At 39.0% G+C, this 21083-nt stretch overlaps 1 long non-coding RNA gene across 4 annotated transcripts in view; it reads left to right on the top strand.

Annotated features, from left to right (window-relative positions):
* LOC101906006 (uncharacterized) overlaps positions 1-21083 on the top strand; it is a 475458-nt gene that overhangs the window by 392866 nt on the left and 61509 nt on the right. Inside the window, exon 1 of one of the 4 annotated variants that reach the window (XR_009493247.1) lies at positions 4464-4626. The exons of 2 other annotated variants lie outside the window; for them this stretch is intronic. This is a non-coding gene — a long non-coding RNA (uncharacterized lncRNA). Of the gene's footprint in view, positions 1-4463; positions 4661-21083 lie in introns of those variants that run through there. One more of the 4 variants, XR_003033096.2, reaches the window with a different exon arrangement.

Genomic DNA, 21083 nt, shown 5'->3' with positions numbered 1-21083 from the left:
CCAGTCTGTGTCTTTTGGTTGGAGCATTTAATCCACTTACATTTAAAGTAATTATTGATATATATGTTTCTATTGCCATTTTCTTAATTGTTTGGGTTGATTTGGTAGATCTTTTTTCTTCTCTTGTATTTCTTTAACTATATAAGTCCCTTTAAACATTTGTTGTAAAGCTGGTTTGGTGGTATTGAATTCTCTTAACTTTTACTTGTCTGAAAAGCTTTTGATTTCTCCATAAATTTTGAATGAGATCCTTGCTGGGTACAGTAATCTTGGTTGTAGATTTTTCCCCTTTAGTACTTTAAATATATTCTGCCATTCCCTTCTGGCCTGCAGAGTTTCTACTGAAAGATCGCTGTAAAGTGTATGGGGTTTCCCTTGTATGTTACTTGTTGCTTCTCCATTGCTGCTTTTAATACTCTTTCTTTGTGTTTAGTCTTTGTTAGTTTGATTAGTATGTGTCTTGGCATGTTTCTCCTTGGATTTATCCTTTATGGGACTCTTTGTGCCTCTTGGACTTGATTGACTATTTGCTTTTCCATGTTGGGGAAATTTTTGACTATAATCTTTTCAAAAATTTTTATATCCTTTCTTTTTCTCTTCTTCTTCTGGGACCCCTATAATTCGAATGTTGTTGCTCTTGATATTGTCCCAGAGGTCTCTGAGACTATCCTCAGTTCTTTTCATTCTTTTTACTTTATTCTGCTCTTCAGAAGTTATTTCCACCATTTTATCTTCCAGCTCACTGATCCATTCTTCTGCCTTGGATATTCTTCTATTGATCTATTCTAGAGTATTTTTAATTTCACTAATGGTGTTGTATCTGTGTGTTTATTCTTTAATTCTTCTAGGTCTTTGTTAAATGATTCTTGCATTTTCTCCATTTTGTTTTCAAAGTTTTTGATCAACTTTACTATCATTATTCTGAATTCTTTTTCAGGTAGTTTGCCTATTTCCTCTTCATTTATTTCAACTTCTGTGTTTCTAATTTTTTCCTTCATTTGTGTAGTATTTCTCTGCCTTTTCATTATTTTTTTTTTAATTTATTGTGTTTGAGATCTGCTTTTCCCAGGCTTCAAGGAAAATTGAATTTGTTCCTTGGAGAAGGTTGAATTCTTTCTTCTTTTTGGTTTCTGCCCTCCTTAGTTTGGTCCAGTGGTTTGTGTAAGCTTTGTATAGGGTGAGATTTGTGCTGAGTTTTTGTGTGTTTTTCCTCTGATGGGCAAGGCTGAGTGAGGTGGTAATCCTGTCTGCTGATGACTGGGTTTGTATTTTTGTTTTGTTTGTTGTTTACATGAGGCGTCCTACACAGGGTGCTACTGGTGGTTGGGTGATGCTGGGTCTTGTATTCATGTAGTTTCATTTGTGTGAGTTCTCACTGTTTGATCCTCCCTAGGGTTAGTTTTCTGGTAGTCTAGGGTCTTGGAGTCAGTACTCCCACTCCAAAGGCTCAGGGCTTGAATCTGGTCAGGAAGATTCTACAAGTGGTGTGTTAAGGCATTAAGTGAGATTAAAACAAATATCCAAAAATGAGAAACCAAAAATGAACCCCAAATAGGAATTACAAAATCAGGCAAATAATACTTAAAATCATGGAATATACACCCATGAGGAAAGTAAAAATAGTCCCAAAAAATAAAATACAGTAGATTAACCCAGCAAACAAAGGAAATAAAAAATTATATTTACCATTTAAGAACAAAACTAACTAAAGCACAAACTGGAAAATTAAACTAAAGCAAGATGCCAAGTAGGGAATAAAGCAATGAAAACTAACAAATATATTGAGAGGAAAGGAAAGAAAGAAAAAAAATAGATATGCAAAGTTAAATAGAGGTAGATGAAGAAGATTTATATATATTAAAGATTAACTGCAAGTGGAAAAGAACAGTAGAAAAGGCAAAGAAATAAATAAAAAATATAATAGGTTTTAAAAAATTAAAATTATAAAGAGACAAGATGGTGACACTGTAGTTGGACATGGAATACATCTCTCTCCATGGATACATCACAAATACACCTTCAGACACAGAAGTGCATGCAGAAAACACCAGCTGAGAGCAGACAGGAGTACCTAACCAGTGGAAAAGAATAGAACCATGCAAAACTCAGTAGGACGAAGGAACTAGGGGGGAAAACAGGAGTGAGAGTAGGACTAGATCTGCCCTCAGCAGATGGGGGAACTGAAACAGGGGTCTGATCCCCATATCAGGGCAATTATCTGAGTCAGAGGAGAACCATCTAAGGCTGAGAGTGAAACAGCTGGTCTGTGACAGCCTAAATGGAATGAGAACTAGACAGTCCTTGCTGCAGCCATAAATATGCCTGACAAAAACTCTGGTCCCCTGGAAGGTGCAGTGGCTGGGAGCTGGAGTTTAGGGATTGTGGAGCAATCCCAGGGCAAGGGCTGCAGCTGACTGTGAAGAGACAGATCAAGGGGACGTGAGGGAGGAGTTCGTGGTGCGAAATGCCAGGGGAAGAAAGCCAGGCAGCCATGGAAGCAAGGTGATACTGTTGAGTCACACGTAGTGGGTGGAGCCTCACCATGGCCTCTCTCTCCCCACACTGCCAGCATTGGCAGCTGAACAATAAATAGGCTGACCCATCAAATGCCTGGTGCACTGAAATACAGAGTAGGACCCCACCCAGGGTGCCCTTTTAAGTGCCTGATGCACAGATATACAGAGTAGGACCCCAGCCAGGGGGGCCCCTCTATGTGCCTGATGCACCAAACAACAGAGAAGGACCCTAGGCAAGGGAGGCCTCTAAGTGCCTGAACAGGCAAAGCTACAGGGAAAAACTGGCCAAAGAGGCCTTCAGATCGCCAGCTACAAGAAGCTCGAAAAAAGACTCTGATAGGGCCATAATTCCTGCAGTGGAGGCAGTCCATGTCCCCGCACACTAGGCACCACCTGGGTCCCTGCAAGCCAAGCAGCTGTGCCACCTTCATGTTCAACTCTCACTGGGGCAGGGCTGCCACAGGCAACAAAAAGTCTTGTGTCTATGCACACAGGGTCGCTTTGATTGTGTCTGACTCTTTGCAACCCTGTAGACTATGGCCTGTCAGGCTGCTCTGTCAGAGAGGGAGGTGTCCAGGCAAGAATACTGGAGCGTATTGGCCAATACTGGTTGCCATACCCTTCTAGAGTACTGTATTTCCTGCTGCCCTACCCTCCAACTCCCCTGAGTACATGGTGGTGCCAGAACCCCTGCAACCCAAGCAACTGCACCACCTCCACACCTCACAGAGGCAAACCCGAGTCCTCCAGGGCAGCCTCAGGAGCAAACCCCAGTGGACAACCCACATATAGAGGTGGAAATAAAACCACAATTGAAACCCAGGGGCAGTGTGGCTAAGGAAGAAGACCCAAAACCTTCCTACCAGCTGAACAAGCTGCAGATTAAATCCACAGGATCAACTAGGCACACAGTCCATAGATATATAGGTCCTTGAGAGCTCCCACAAAAGAAAACGCACTCGTTCTGATAACTAGCTGTGGACATTGGAGGCAAGAACACACTGGAATAGGGCCAGATTAGAATCTGAGCTGCCCCACAGCAGGTCCAGAGATCAGCACGGTGTTGGAGGGCGTCCTAGGGAGGTGAGGTGGACTGTGACTCCCAGTGGGGGAAAGGACTCTGACAGCAGTGACTCAAGAAAAACATTTATTATTCTTACATTTTGACTTGTTCTGCAGATTCTTTTGGATTCTTTTCTCTTTTTTCCCCCTTTTCCCCTACTCTGTTGTAGTTTTCAATTTTAGCAGTCACATTTTTTATTGTTATAAACTTCTGACTCTGTGTTGTGCTTTTGCAGTTCTGCTCAGTGTTCCTTTTAATTTTTTTTTTATGTTTTAATCTTTTTTTAATTTTTTAAACCTATTATTTTTTCTACATTGATTCCTTTGTTTGTTTTTCCTACTGTTCTTATTCCCTTGCAGTTAATATATATAAATCTTCTTTATCTACCTCTATTTAACTTTGCATATCTATTCCTTCTTTCTTTTTCTCCTTTCCTCTCAACATATTTGTTAGTTTTATTTTCATTGCTTTATTCCCCACATGGCACCTTGCTTTAGTTTTGTTCTCCAGTTTGTGCTTTGGTTAGTTTTGTTCTGGTAGATATAATTTTTGGTCTCCTTTGTTCACCAGGTCAATCTATTGTACTTTATTTTTGTTGGACTGTTTTGATTTTGCTTATGGGTGTATATGTATATGTGTATATTCAGTCACACTTTTTATTGTTGTTAAGAATTTTTTTAAGTTGTTCATATTTAGGTTGTATTATACAATATGATTTTCTTATTTCAATATGACTTTCTCTCTTTCTTCTCAGCACGGCTTATTGGCTGTGCTGAGTGTTCACTGGTGTGTGAGGGCTGTCTCTAGTTGCTCCAGCAGGGGCTACTCTCTGGTTGCAGTGCACAGGCTTCTCCTCCTGGTGGCTCCTCTTGTTGTGGAGCACAGACCAGAGGGCACGCAGGCGTCAGGAGATGAGAGCTCAGTAGCTGTGGCCTGAGGGCTGTAGAGCACGAACCAGTTGTGGTGTAGTATGTGGGATCTTCTCAGTCCAGGGATAGAACCCATGTCCCCAGAAGATTCTTCATCACTGGACCACCAGGGAATGTTGTAAGTGGGATTAATGAACACACTTAGAGGTCAAGTAAGTGGAATGTTAAAATTCTCCAATAATTTTAGTGGAATGGAAGTTAATTGCCAAAAGCCAGGTGTTAGTGTATAGAGGGGAAAGTGGGTCTATCCTCTAAGATGTGGGTGAATTGAGAATGTTTAAATGTAAGTGAGAAGATTCTAGTTTCTCGGTTTCGACTGTTCTCTGTACCTAAAATATCTTACCCCTTCTCTACCTATTTAAATATATACATCCTTCATACTACAGGTCTTCATTTTCTGAATGATATTTTATATGAGTCAAGCTTTAATTGCAGAGACTTGAAGATACTTTAGCTACTTTAAGCCAAAAGGGATTTATATAGGATATTATATGAATTTCAAAATCATTGTTGAAAAAACAGATTAAAATCTTAACTTCCTGTAATAATTTTAGAGAAACACTACAGAGCTGGATTTTGAAGAGGGCTGCTGCTTTGTCTACAATCATATATCTATGTACTGACCAAATATCTTAGGAAATAAAACTGTAAATATATGCTATTTCCAAAAGGTAACTGATCAACATTTTTCAGTTAGATGCTTATCATTCTAATAGAAGTTTTTATACTCATTGTCCATGTGTAGGTATTCAAAATTACTATATAATATTGATTTGCCTGTTTATAAAATATTTGTCTTCTATGAGAATCTACATATTATTCTACAACTTTTCACCTTTGTTAAGTGGGGCTAATGAGGCAGTTGTATGTATGTCTCTGATGCTCAAAATTGCATGTGTGACATTTTTTATTAAAATGCTGGCTATAGTGTATATCACTGTATGATTATCTGAAAATGTCTTTGCTTATTCTCCTGATATGGGCAGTTGGTTCTCTTTAAAATTTTCTCTGCTGAAAATGTTTCAGTATCACTTCTACTCCCATCAGAGACAGAGTACTAGATTTACCCCTCCCTTAAACCTTAACAATTAAAACACTAGACAAAATTTATGACATTGAACACTAGGCAACAAAGAATGGTGATTGCTGAGATACAAGAAAAATGAGAAGAACCCTCTGATGCTTATTTTCATGTCATGGCACAGTAAAGACTAACTCAGGCAAAGCTTTGTGTGCTCCCTAAGCTGAGGAATCCCAAATAGCTAGAATTCACAGGACAGAATACCAGAGGAGAGAACTATAAACAGACAGAGAACTCTGGAGACTTGCAGAAAGATGCAGCAGAATACTAATCAGTGGATATTTGTGATGAAAATACCCAAGGCTGGGAAATGAACCATGAAAAGGATTAAATGTACTCAGAACTCACACAGTAATGGGAATAGTGCCTATTATTATGTTTTTATATCTATATTTATTAATTTTTTGACAGGAAACATGAAGTTTCTAGATCAGAGAAAAGTATTTAATTACTCAGAGAATGTATGTTGTCCGTCTCTCATGCTCCAGTTCCCCAAAGGGCAATGCATTAGGGAAGAAATCTCCTGTGTGTACATAGGGGCTATACAAGAGAGCTGACCCATCTGCTCCCACCCCTCCTCCAGAAAGAGGGAGAGACTTTTTTGCCTTTTAACATAGAGAAATGCTCTTGGCAGAGGGTAAAGTGTGAAGGTCCTCAAGTCACTTGTATAAATAACACTGTAAGTCTTAACTTGTAAGGCTTGTTTGTCATTCAGCATCCGTTCACCCAGGTACCAGCAATCTTTGTTAAGAAAGCTCTGATCATTTAGCATTGTTTCATGCAGCATTATTTTCCTGACTTCTCTTCCCACCATTCAGACTGGAGAATTTCATAATTCAGAAGAAAGTGGGTAGTCAGAAGGCTCTTATCTCAGCAGTGGGGATAATTATTCCTAAAATAAATGTTGTTATGTTCATACCTAAAAATTTAAAAGCAAGGCCTAAAATGATCAAACTGTTTCCAACAGAAATACAAAAGTGTCTAACTCCTGTCAAGGTAAAATTCACAATGTCATCTAATTAAAAACTCTCAAGAAGAAGAAAAATTAAGTATTGAAACTGACCCACACATAAATGCTTCAGTTAGCAAACAAGCATTTGGCGGGGGGGGGGGGGGGGGGGGGGGGGTTGCGGAAAGCTTTTATAACTGTATTCCATATGTTTGATAAACTAGAGGAAAATGAAATATTGTAAGTATGTAATGCATAGAAAAATATCCTGATTAAAATTCTAGAGGTGAAAATTATAATGCAGGATATGAAACAGCAGTTGATGAATTAATAGCAGGCTGAATATTGTGGACAAAAAGAAAAATGAACTTTAAGACATAGCAATAGCAACCATCCAAGATGAAACAAAGAACAGGCTCATTTAAAGATAGCAAAAAGAAATAAACAAACCGTCATTAGTGAGGTATGCAATGATTTCAAGCAACCTACTATATGTGTAATAAGAGTCTCTAGATAAGAAGAGGAAAACATATATGTGTGTGTGTATGTACGTGTATATATATATATATATAAACATACATACATACACACACACACAAAGAAATGTTTAATCAAATTTGAAAATTTTTTTCAAATTTGATTTTCCCAAGGCTTATGGTTGGTTTTGTTTTGCCTCCAGTGTATTTTTTTAGATTTTATTGAAGTAGAGTTGATTTATAGTGGTGTGTTAATTTCTTCTGTATGGAAAAATGACTCAGTTATGTATTCTTTTTCATATTTTTTTCCATTATGATTTTCACAGGATACTGAATATAGTTCCCTGTGCTATGCAGTAGGACCTTGTTGTTTTTCCATCCCGTATATAATAATTTGCCTCTGCTAATCCCACACTCACATTCCTTCCCTCTGCTTTCCCCCTCCCCCTTGGAAACCACAAGTCTGTTCTCTATATCTGTGAGTCTGTTCTTTTTCGTTTCATAGATGTGTTTCATTTCATAGATATGTTGATTTATATCAAATTTTTATTCCACATATAAGTGATATCATATGGTATTTGTCTTCTTTCTGGCTTCAATTGTTATGATATGCATGTTGCTGTAAATGTCATTATTTCATTCTTTTTAATGACTGAGTAATATTCCATTGTATATATGTACCACATCTTCCTTATCCATTCAACTGTTGATGGACATTTAGGTTGTCTCCATGCCTTGGCTATTGTAAATAGTGCTGATATGAACATAGGAGTCATGTATCTTTTAGAATTAGTTTTTTCTGGGTATATACCCAGGAGTGGGATTGCTGGATCATATGGCCAGTATATTTTTAGTTTTCTGAGAACCTCCACACTTTTTTCTATTCCCACCAACAGTGTAAAAAGGTTTTCTCTTCTCCACATCTTCTCCAGCATTCATTATTTGTAGACTTTTTACTGTTGACCATTCTGACTAGTGTGAGGTGGTACCTCTTTGTAGTTTTGATTTGCATTTCTCTAGTAATTAGTGGTGGTGAACAACTTTTCATGTGCCTGTTGGCCATCTGTATGTCTTAGGATAAAGTCTCTTTAGGTTTTCTGTCTATTTGTCCATTGCATTGTTTGTTTTTTGTTGTTGAGTTGTATGAGTTGTTTGTACATTTTGGAAATTAAGTCCATATTGGTTGTATCATTTGGTTGATCACTGTAGGTTATCTTTTCATTTTGTTTATGGTTTTCTTTGCTGTGAAAAAGCTTGTAAGTTTGATAAGGTTCAGGTTTGTTTTTGTTGTTGTTGTTTCTGCTCTATTGCCTTGCTTTGCTCCCAAAGAAAATGCTGACTTAAGAAAATGCTGGTACAATTTATGTCAGAGAACGTTTTGCCTATGATCTCTTCTAGTAGTTTAATGGTATCATATCTTATGTTTAAGTCTTTAAGCCATTTTGTGTTTATTTTATTTTATTTTTTTTAATTTTATTTTATTTTTAAACTTTACATAATTGTATTAGTTTTGCCAAATATCAAAATGAATCCGCAACCGGTGTATATTTTTGTACTTAGTGTAAGCATGTATTCTAACTTCACTGATTTACATGCAACTGTCCAACTTTCCCAGCACCGCTTCCTGAAGAGACTGTCTTTTTTCTCATTTTATATTCTTAACCTCCTTTGTCCAAGATTAATTGACTATAGGTATGTGGGCTTTTCTCTGGGCTCTCTATTCTGTTCCTTTGATCCTTATGTCTATTTTTGTCCAAATTCCATAGTGTCTTAATTACTGAAGCTTTTTAGTATTGTCCAAATCTAGTAGGGCTATGGAGAAGGCAGTGGCACTCCACTCCAGTACTCTTGCCTGGAAAATCCCATGGATGGAGGAGCCTGGAAGGCTGCGGTCCATGGGGTCACTGAGGGACAGACACGACTGAGCAACTTCACTTTCACTTTTCACTTTCATGCATTGGAGAAGGAAATGGCAACCCACTCCAGTGTTCTTGCCTGGAGAATCCCAGGGATGGGGGAGCCTGGTGGGCTGCTGTCTATGGGGTCACACAGAGTTGGACACGACTGAAGTGACTTAGCAGCAGCAGCAGCAGTAGGGCTATGCCTCCTGCTCTGTTCATTTTTTTCCGCAGGATTGCTTTGGCAATTCTGAGTCTTTTATGGTTCCATATAAATTTTAGGAAATGGCAACCCACTCCAGTACTCTTATCTGGCAAATCCCATGGACAGAGGAGCCTAGTAGGCTGCAGTCCTTGAGGTCACTAAGAGTCAACATGACTGAGCGACTTCACTTTCACTTTTCACTTTCATGCACTGGAGAAGGAAATGGCAACCTACTCCAGTGTTCTTGCCTGGAGAATCCCGGGAATGGGGGAGCCTGGTGGGCTGCCGTCTGTGGGGTTGCACAGAGTCAGATATGACTGAAGCGACTTAGCAGCAGCATAAATTTTAGGATTATTTGTTCTAGTTCTGTGAAAAATGGCATGGGTAATTTTATATGGATCCTATTAAGTCTGTAGATGGCTTTAAATAGTATGGCCATTTTAATAAGATTAATTCTTCCAATCCAACAGCGTTGGGTATCTTCACATTTTTCTAAGTTATCTTTAATTTCCTTTATTAATGCTTTGTTGTTGTCAGTATATAAGTTTTGCCACTTCCTCTGGCCTGCAGTGTTTCTGTAGAAAACTCAGCTCATATCCTTATACAGGTTCCCTGTAATTAACTCTTTGTTTTTGAATGTTGCCTTTAGAATCCTCTCTATCTTTTGCCATTTTTTATTATAATATATTGTGGTGTGGGTCTGTTTGGGTTTATCTTTTTTGGAACCTTCTGTGCTTCTTGTATCTGGACATCTATTGCCTTCTTTAGGTTTGGGAAGATTTCAGCCCTAATTTCTTCAAGTATGTTTTCAGTCCCCTTTTTCTTCTTCTCAGTTCCCTATTATGTGTAGATTGGCATGCTTTACTTTATCCTGTGGGTCTCTTATATTGCTTTAATTTTTTTTTTCATTTGGGTTTCTTTCTGCTGTTCTAATTGGGTAGTTTCCATTATTCTGTCTTCCAGATCTTCTTCTGCATTATTCATTCTGCTATTCATAGCCTTTAGTTCAGCTTTCATCTCTTCAAATGAATTCTCTAATTTTTCTGGGCTCCTTACAGCTTCTAGTTCCTTTTTACAGCAATCTGCATTTCTATTGATAGCCTTTCTTAATTCCTTCAGTATTTTTATTATCCCCCTTTTAAACTCAGTGTCTGTTAGACTAAAGAAGTCTGTTTCATTGTTTGTTCTTTCAAGGGAATTCTCTGTCTATTTCAACTGGGAGTGGTTCCTCTGCTTCTTCCTTTTACTTATATTTCTCTTGCTCTATGAGTTAAGAAAAAGCAATTAAGTACTGTGGTCTTGGAGGGTTACTTTTATGTGGAAACATCCCTGTGCAGCCTGCATAGGTTTAATGATTTTTGGTGTGAGGGCTGTTTTTAATATGGATTGCTGCCGCCTCTTTCCTCAGTGTTTACTGGCCTTTACCCGTTGGTAGGAGGTGGGACTGGTGTTGTGATGGCCAGAGGCTGCACTGCATATGGAGCACTCTGTCTTTTGATACAGACTTTAATTAGTTAATTACATTTTTATGTAGTCAAATGTATCAGTCATTTTGCATAGTTTGTGCTTTTTGTCTTCAGTAAGAAATCTTTCCTCACCATTTCCAAAATCATGAAAATATTCTTTATATGTTCATCTAAAACTGTTCCCCATTTCTGCTTAAATTAGCCAACTGATACAAAGTTCCTTACAAGAGAGTGCTGTGATTGCTTTCCTTTTATTGAAGAATAATCCTCTGTACTTGTAGAAGTCATCCTCTCTGAACTTCAGGAGAACTCCTCATGGCATGAGGAGTAAGAAAGAGTCCGTGTCCATCAGATCAGTCACATCAACCCTAGCAATCAGAGGGCTGACAGCTGCCTCACTTTCAAGTCCTTTGTAATTACTGGAGGACACCAGCCAAGAAGGAAAATAGTTATGCCCATGAAAAAGTTCTGGATATATGAGAAGGAAAGAGATAACATCCAATGAGAGTTTAGCTTTCCCAGATCCATAAGCCTATGTTTGAGAAACCATTTCACCAATTATAACAAATAAGGGCTTGCTGTTTTCAATGTCTGAACAGAAACTGCTTAAATTTCCCCAGTCAGTGTATATTTCTGCCATGAGTCAAGGTACTCCCCATTTTATTTTCTGATTCATCTTTTGGAGATCACATTCAGTTCTTATGTTCAACTAGCTTCCTAATCCCTCTTTAAATAAATAGATAATTAGAAGAGGGGATGAAATCTTTATTCAGTTTCAAGGATGGACTCTGACAGAAACAAAAACAGAGCAGAACAGGTTCTAGATGTGCTGAAAAGTTAGCTAGAACTATTCCTTTAGATTGGTAACAATGACCCTGTTTTTGAAACATTCTTTTAAAATGCTGTTTACTGTTTAACTATCCTATTTCTATGTTTTTCTTGCATCATTATAGTAATTTAGATTATAGCACTTTAAATTTCTTATTCCAAATGATGTCAGAGTTATTATCAACATTCTTGTGCAATTGGATTATTTTTCAAAATGGAAATTATTTTTTTATCCACTGTTTCCTCCCTGTACTGCTCAAAAGAGTAGTCGTCAGTTATGTGGTTTTGAAGTACATATGTAGGAAAAATTACTTTGGCTAAAATTTTAAAAATTACCTAAATCATCTTCTCTCCAAACATATTCTGCTAGTGATTACAATAAGTTTTATTTTATTTCTCAGTAGAATGGAATAAATTGTATTTTGTTTTTTATTTGAGTAGACTGTGTACCAGAACAATATTAAATAATCACAGTCTGTGGTTTTTGTTTTGGACTTTACTGCAGCATGAACTGTGAGGAGGTGATGCAACATTTTCTCTAATTGGCCCTTATGTGAAATTATATCACTGGACTCAAAATTCCATCTCTGCTCTGAATTTCGGGTAAGGTTAAATGAGGTTCTCAGACTCAGATAATGGTTGGTTATGATCATAAACAGCTGGTGAAGCCTTGGCAAGAAGCTGGTGTTAAAGAACTTAGAGTGAAATTGAACCCCAGAGGACAGGGGTGCCCCACTTCTCAGCTGCTAGTATATCCAATAGCATTCATCCAGTAACATTCATCCAATAGCGTTCATCCTGACCTACAGGTCAGCACAGAAACTACTGACCCAGTCAGGCCTAGAAGACTGCTGAGGGCTTCTTGTTTTCCAGGAATAATAGGTATTTCCAGAAAATGAGGTCCTTCCCTACGAAAGAGTTGGTAATTTGGTTGGGAGTCCTTGCAATTTCATTACAAGTGTTGGTATTGCTAAGGCCTGATTATCTCTTAAGAAATGTGATATCTCATTTCCTGTTGGCCAGAGAGACTTAGCTAAGGACATAATCAGAACCCCACAAAAATGCCTCAAGGAAGACCAAGTTTATATTTGAAGCTACCTCATTTCCCTTGTCAGTTTCCTCCTCTCTTCCTGCATTCTCTGGCATCCCATACTTTTACATTGGTTTCTGACTACCCAGACATTTCCCCTGCCACTTACAGGGACCTGAACTTGCCAAGCAGAAAACTTCTTCCTCGTGAAATTGGCTTACCCTGTTTCCATAAGTACAGGCTCCCTGAGCAGGGCCAAAGATGAGGGTGGAAGGCATCACAGAAATGGTACATTTTCTAAAGCTCAGAGATCGAACTGAGCTCTACTCCAGCTGCAACTCTAGTAGCATGATGTGTGGCTTCAGAACAAAACAAAAGCTAAAATTATAGGCCATGCCGGAATACAGGTTAAAGCAGACTATCCTGAACAGTCACTGCTTCCTGAAGGATAGAGGTTTTATTTTTTTTAATTGCCCTATGAGAAGCAGGGGTTTCTATTACTTTATGCCATTATGTGAAAATTCCAAAGTCCCTGATGCACAGAGAGTTTGAGCATTCTTTGGCATTGGCTTTCTTTGGTATTGGAATGAAAACTAAACTTTTCCAGTCCTGTGGCCACTGCTGAGTTTCCCAAATGTGCTAGCATATTGAGTGCAGCACTTTCACAGCATCATCTTTTAGGATTTAAAATAGCTCAACTAGAATTCCATCACCTCCACTAGCTTTGTTTGTAGTGGTACTTCCTAAGGCCCACTTGACGTCACATTCCAGGATGTCTGGCTCTAGGTGAGTGATCACACCATTATGATTATCTGGGTGGTGAAGATCTTTTTTGTACAGTTCTTCTGTGTATTCTTGCCACCTCTTCTTAATATCTTTTGCTTCTGTTGCTGCTGCTGCTGTTAAGTCGCTCAGTCGTGTCTGACTCTGTGTGACCCCAGAGACGGCAGCCCACCAGACTTCTCCATCCATGGGATTTTCCAGACAAGAGTACTGGAGTGGGGTGCCATTGCCTTCTCTTTGCTTCTGTTAGGTCCATACAATTTCTGTCCTTTAATGAGCCCATCTTTGCATGAAATGTTCCCTTGGTATCTCTAATTTTTTGAAGAGATCTCTAGTCTTTCCCATTCTATTGTTTTCCTCTATTGCTTTTCATTGATCACTTTGGAAGACTTTTTTATCTCTCCTTGCTATTCTTTGGAACTCTGCATTCAAATGGGTATATCTTTCCTTTTCTCCCTTGTTTTTTGCTTCTCTTCTTTTCACAGCTATTAATAAGGCCTCCTGAGACAGCCATTTTGCTTTTTTGCATTCCTTTTTCTTGGGGATGGTCTTGATCCCTGTCTCCTGTACAATGTCACAAACCTCCATCCATAGTTCATCAGGCACTCTGTCTATCAGATCCAGTCCTTTAAGTCTATTTCTCACTTCTACTGTATAAATCATAAGGGATTTAATTTTGGTCATACCTGAATGGTCTAGTGGTTTTACCTACTTTATTCAATTTAAGTCTGAATTTGGCAATAAGGATTTCATAATCTGAGTCACAGTCAGCTCCTGGTCTTGTTTTTGCTGACTGTATAGAGCTTCTCCATCTTTGGCTGCAAAGAATATAATCAATCTGATTTCAGTGATGGCCATCTGGTGATGTCCATGTGTAGAATCTTCTCTTGTGTTGTTGGAAGAGGGTTTTGCTATGACCAGTGTGTTCTCTTGACAAAACTCTATTAGCCTTTGCCCTGCTTCATTCTGTACTCCAAGGCCAAATTTGCCCATTACTCCAGGTGTTTCTTGACCTCTTTTGCATTCCAGTCCCTCTAATGAAAAGGACATCTTTTTTGGGTGTTAGTTCTAAAAGGTCTTGTAGGTCTTCATAGAACCATTCAACTTCAGCTTCTTCATTATTACTGGTCGGGGCATAGACTTGGATGATTTGCCTTGGAAATGACAGAGATCATTCTGTCATTTTTGAGATTGCATCCAAGTAGTGCATTTCGGACTCTTTTGTTGATTATGATGGCTATTCCGTTTCTTCTAAGGGATTATTGCCCACAGTAGTAGATATAATGGTCATCTGAGTTAAATTCACCCATTCCAGTCCATTTGAGTTCGCTGATTCCTAGAATGTCGACATTCACTCTTGCCATCTCTTGTTTGACCACTTCCGGTTTGCCTTGATTCATGGACCTGACATTCCAGGTTCCTATGCAATATTGCTCTTTACAGCATCGGACCTTGCTTCTATCACCAGTCACATCCACAGCTGGGTGTTGTTTTTGCTTTGGCTCTGTCTCTTCATTCTTTCTGGAGTAATTTCTCCACTGATCTCCAGTAGCATATTGGGCACCTACCAACCTGAGGAGTTCATCTTTCAGTGTCCTACCTTTTTGCCTTTTCATACTGTTCATGGGGTTCTCAAGCAAGAATACTGAAGTGGTTTGCCATCCCCTTCTCCAGTGGACCACATTTTTTCAGAACTCTCCGCCATGACCCGTCTGTCTTGGATGGCCCCACGTGGCATGGCTTAGTTTCACTGAGTTAGACAAGGCTGTGGTCCATGTGATCAGATTGGCTAGTTTTTTGTGACTGTGGTTTCAGTCTGTCTGCCCTCTGTTCCTTTATAGTGCCTACTCTCTTACTTGGGTTTCTCTTACCTTGGACATGGGGCTTCACGGCTACTCCAGCAAAGCTTAGCTGCCGCTCCTGACCTTGGACATGGGGTATCTCATCTCAGCCACTGCTCCTGACCTTGGATGTGGGGTATATCCCCTGGGCTGGTCCTGCGCTGCTTACTGTGAGTGTTCCAAAGTCTCCACCTTGTCCTCTCTCTCCCCTGCCTCCAGACAGGACTCAACTTGCTCCTATCAGTATGTCTCCATCATAGATTTTACTTTGTGGACCTGTCATCACTGATGAGTTTCTCTCACCATAATGCAAAGGTTGTATCTTATATGAATTGTTCTCACAAAACTTAGCGCTAACAAGGTATGCTATCAGTGACTAAATAAAAGTTCATTCAAATACTAAAGATGCTTGATCTCACACCTGTGAAACAACCGTGTTGTCTGTTCAGCTGTATATTCATATCAGATAACCAGAAGTGTAAACTGTTTAAAGTAATGAAAAGATACAAATGATACCCCTGGACATGATCTGCTATATTACAGACTAAAGAATGTGACTTAGAACAGTTGGCTAAATTCCATGATCCACTTCTCTGACCTTTTGATAACAGTGAAAGCTGGTAAAAAGAATGAGATTATGCATGTAAGGTAAAGACAGTTATGCCTTTGACCTTCCTTTTGTGGTGACTGGTACAGGGCTCATTCATGCTTCATGTATGCCCCAGGACAACTTTGGACTTTCCTTGGAACCATGATAGAGATATGAACCCTCATTATGGTTCAGGAATAGTCTCATTTCTTGGCCACTAAAGAAATGAGAGATTGAGCCTAAAAGCTACATTCTCCCAAGAAATAAAAGCAAGAGGAGCAAACAGACAATGTGATGCTGTGTGGAAGTAGTCTTGTGTGGAGGGTGTGGTCAGGGAGGGCTGGGGATGTGCTTTTGTCAGCCAGAAAAGGTTCAGACGGAAAAAGCAGGGGGAGTGTAATGCCTTGCCATGCAGGCAGGGAATAAAAGGGACAAAAGACACAAGGCAGTCTTGTGGAACCAGGCAAGGAGAGTTGGCACCATCTGGAAAAAGACCTCAGTGCCCTAGTTGGCACTTTTCCAGATGGTGCTGTGCTGGCTCCAGCCAGAGAAAAGCATTCTTTTATGGCTGGTAAGAAAATCTTGGGGTTGTAACCAACTCCTCTGGGAGCTGGTAAACAAATTCCATGCCTCTTATTGTTATGAAGTGAGGCTATATATTCTCAGAAGCTATGTGGTTCAGAGAAATATTTTCATTAACCCTTGCCATTGAAGTTCAAGAGAGACCATGGATGTCAATCTTAATCAAGCATAAAGGTTAGGACATACTGTACCCAACCCAAAGCAGTGATAATCCAAAGACCAGCTTTGATAATCACTATTAGTGCATTGTATGTAATTACCTAAGTAATGTGAACTAAATAATTGTGGCACCAAATCTATGTTAACTTACTGTGGATGGAAAACTGTCAATATGTATTGAGCAAGCAGGATGTCAGACATTTTGCTGGATATTTTAACTAGTTACCTCATTTAGTTCTCATAACAAACCTATGAGCTATGACTTTACAGATGAGACAAGTGAGACTCTGAAAGGTAAATAAACTGCCTAATCCATACAGCTAGAAAATAAATAATATATATTTTAGACTCATGTCTGCTAAACTATTTGCACTTGTGACATTGATAGTAACCATAGTAACACTTATAGCAAATGTTTATATAGCTTTTGGACTGTGGTGCTGGAAAAGGCTCTTGAGAGTCCATTGAACAGCAAGGAGATCAAACCAGTCAATCCTGAAGGAAATCAACCCTGAATATTCATTGGAAAGACTGATGCTAATGCTGAAACTCCAATACTTTGGCCTGATCCAATACCTGATGCAAAGAACCGACTCATTGGAAAAGACCCTGATGCTGGGAAAGATTGAGGGCAAGAGGAGGAGACAAGAGGATGAGATGGTTGGATGGCATCACTGACTCGATGGACGTGAGTTTGAGCAAACTCAGGGATATAGTGAAGGACAAGGAAGCCTGGTGTGCTGTGGTTCATGGGGTTGCAAAGAGTTGGACACAACTTAGCGACTGAACAACAAAAATATAGCATTCATTCTATGCTCTTAGCATTTTATATACATTCCTTGAGATGATGTCACTCCAGCCTCCCTTCCTCATAAAGATGGACAATTGGACAGTTTTTTATGAACAAAAGCAGCTCTGGGAAAGCTCTGGAGTCCACTTAAGAAACCTGAGCAAAACAGTTAGATAAAAGCAACTTGAAACTAACCACACAAGAAGAGAAGAAAGATTCATTTTGCCTGCATCATCCCATCCCTCAAGCAAACACTGTTCAGTGCCAACATAATAAAGGCTAAATATGACAAACCCACAGCTAACATCATACTCAGTGTCAAAAGGTTTAAAGTTTTTCCCCTAAGAGTAGGAGCAAGAAAAGAAGATCCACTCTTACCACTCCTATTCAACATAGTACTGGAAGTCCTCGCCAGAGAAATCAGGCAAGAAAAAGAAATAAAAAGCATCCAAATCAAAAAGGAAGAAGTAAAATTTTCTTTATTTGCAAATCATATCATCATATACATAGAAAATCTTAAAAACATGCCCCCAAAGTGTTGGAACTAATCAATGATTTCAGTAAAATTGCAGGATACAAAATCAAGATAGAAATCACTTGTATTTCTATGCACTAACAATAAAGCATCTGAAAGAGAAAGAAAACGATCCAAATTCACAATAATATAAAAAAATAATAGAATACTTAGAAATAAATTTAGCAAAGGAAGTGAAAGATCTGCACACTGAAAGACATGAGACTTTGAAGAAGGAAATTAAGTAAGACACAAAAAAATTAGATTGAGTATGGATATTCTACACTCAGAATTAATATTGTTTAAATAGACATACTACTACCCACAGCCATCTATAGTCAGTACTGTCTCTATCAGAATTCTAATGGCATTTTTCACAGAAATAGAAAAAGACCCTAAAATTAGTATGAAACCACAAAAAGTCCTGAATGGTCAAAGCAATCCTAAGAAAGAAGAACATATTGGAGGTGTTATACTTCCTAATTTCAAAGCTATAGTAATCCAAACAGTATGGGACTGGCATAAAAATAGACAAATAGACCAATGTTCCAGAAGAAAGGACCAGAAATAAATCCTAACGTATACAATCAACTCATGTTTCCCAAGGAAATCATGAGTGCTTAATAGATAAAGGATAGTCTCTTCAATAAATAGTGCTGGAAAAATGGGATAACCACATGTTGAAGAAAGAGATTGAACCCCTTATGCTACTCAAAAATTCTCAAAATGAATTAAGTATTAAGACATAAAACTATAAAAATCCTACAAGAAGACATAAGAAAAACCTTCTGGACGTTGGTTTTAGCAACAGTTTTTTGGGTGTGACACCAAACGCACAACAAAAGCAAACATTGATAAGTAGAACTACATCAGATTTCTGCACAGCAAGATAAATGCTCCATTTCAACAAAAATAAACATGAACAAAATGAAAAGACAACTAATGGAATGGGAGAAAATATTTGCAAATCATAGCTAATAAAGGATTAATATGTAAATAAGGTTTCCCTGATAGCTCAGTTGGTAATCCACCTGCGATGCAGGAGACCCTGGTTTGATTCCTGGGTCGGGAAGATCCCCTGGAGAAGGGATAGGCTACCCAATCCAGTATTCTTAGGCTTCCCTTGTGGCTCAGCTGGTAAAGAATCCACCTGCAATGCGGGAAACCTGGGTTCAATCCCTGGGTTACGAAGATCCCCTGAGAAGGGAAAGGCTACCCACTCCACTATTCTGGCCTAGAGAATTTCATGGACTATATAGTCCATGGGGTTGCAAAGAGTCGGACACAACTGAGACACTTTCACTTTCACTTTTTTTCAAGGTTCTCATACAAGTCAATAGCAAAAAAAAAAAAATCTGACTAAAAATGGGCAGAGGAACTAAATAGACATTTTTCCAAAGAAGACAAGACATACCAATGGCCAACAGATAAGTGAAAAGAGGCTCAGCATCATTAATCAACAGAGAAATGCAAGTGAAAACAAGAATGAGCTATCACCACAATCCTGTTAGAATGATTTTCACTGAGAAGACAGAAGATAACAAATGTTGGTGAGATGTGGAGAAAAGGAAACCCTTATGCACTGTTGGTGGGAATGTAAATCGATGCAGTCACTATGCAATACAATATGGAGATTACTCAAGAAATTAAAAATAGAACCACCACTATATGATCCAGAAGTTCCACCTCTGGAAATGAAAACAAGATCTGGAAGGGATATCTGCATTCCCATGTGCACTGGAGCATTATTCACAGTCTCCACTGTGAATGAAAACAACTGAAGTATCCCTCAAGGGATGACTCATCAAAAAAGTTGTAGTATACATATATACAATGGAAAAATGCTTATGAGAAAGAAGGAAATTCTGCCATACGAGACAGTATGAATGGACCATGAGAACATTATGCAAGTGAATAAGTCAGAGAAAGACAAATAATGATATAACTTATGTAGAATCTAAAAAAGTCAGACTCATAGAGTAGAGTGGTGGTAACCAAGGGCTGAGAGGTAGGAGGCGTGGGGAGATATTGGCCAAGAGTACTGTTTTATGCTGGTCTCAGCCTGTTGGTAACCAGTGTTATTGCTGGACTGACCTTTGTGATTCTTATCATGATTGTAAGATGCCCTCGGCAATAACCAACAGGAAACTTTGGGGAAGAGGTTTATTACTCAAAGGTCTTGAAAATTACACAGCACACCTCGGGCCACATCGCAGAGTCAGGGGTAGGAAAAAGAGAGGCAGCAGGTGTAGGGTTGTGGGAACAAGTGTGGGGCCTACGGTCTCAAAGGTGAATTTAAAACACAGAATGGAAATTTAAAGGGAAGAGAAAAAATAAGCAGCCCAAATGGTCATTTATTGAAATCAATCAAGGTCTCTGAAACCAGCTGTCACATCCTCTCAGCAACTTCCTCCAACAATTGACATGGATAAAGAAGAGTATTCTGGGATTATGAAGTAGTTCTTTATCTTATTGCGGCATTGTATGTTACAATTCATAGAAATATATATCCCCCAAAAGTTTTTAAGATGGTAATTTTTAATGAAAAATAAACTGCAGGCTTTACACACAGACTTCTAGATTTGAATCACCTATTTGCTGTTTATCTTGAGATATATTACTTAATTTTCATATTTCCTAATTTCTCATAAAATAATGGCAGTCGTAGTGACAACCCCCTCACAGGGTTGTGATGAACATGAAATGGGCTAAAATGTATACCCATTTAGAGCAACCCCTGTATACAGTAAGCACTCAGTAAATATTAGTGATCATTATTAGGACACATATACATCATGTGGGATTAATGTTTTATGCTGTGTAATTTTAAGAGTTTTACTTTTCAACAATTCACATGTTCCTTAGTTGATGAATGTGGTCTATCTGTACAATGGAGTAGTAGTCATAATAAAACGGAAGTAAATACTGACCCATGCAACCCATAGGTGAACCTTGAAAACATAATGCTAAGTGAAAGCAACCAGACACCAACGGTCACATATTGTATGATTCCACTTATATGAAATGTCCAAAATAGGCAAATCCATAGAACCTGAAAGTCAATTAAGGGTTGCCAGGGAAAGGGGAGAAGTGGGCCTGACTGCTAACAGATATGGAGAAGGCAATGGCACCCCACTCCAGTACTCTTGCCTGGAAAATCCCATGGGCAGAGGAGCCTGGTGGGCTGCAGTCCATGGGGTCGCTAAGAGTCAGACACGACTGAGCGACTTCCCTTTACCTTTTTACTTTCGTGCACTGGAGAAGGAAATGGCAACCCACTCCAGTGTTCTTGCCTGGAGAATCCCAGGGACGGGGGAGCCTGGTGGGCTGCCGTCTGTGGGGTCGCACAGAGTCGGACACGACTGAAGTGACGCAGCAGCTAAC

The sequence above is a fragment of the Bos taurus genome, chromosome 28, assembly GCF_002263795.3.
Source record: "Bos taurus isolate L1 Dominette 01449 registration number 42190680 breed Hereford chromosome 28, ARS-UCD2.0, whole genome shotgun sequence".
NCBI classification, from domain to species: Eukaryota; Metazoa; Chordata; class Mammalia; order Artiodactyla; family Bovidae; genus Bos; species Bos taurus.
The sequence above is the reverse complement of the archived record's forward strand: the minus strand, read 5'-3'. Positions and strand labels throughout refer to the sequence as shown.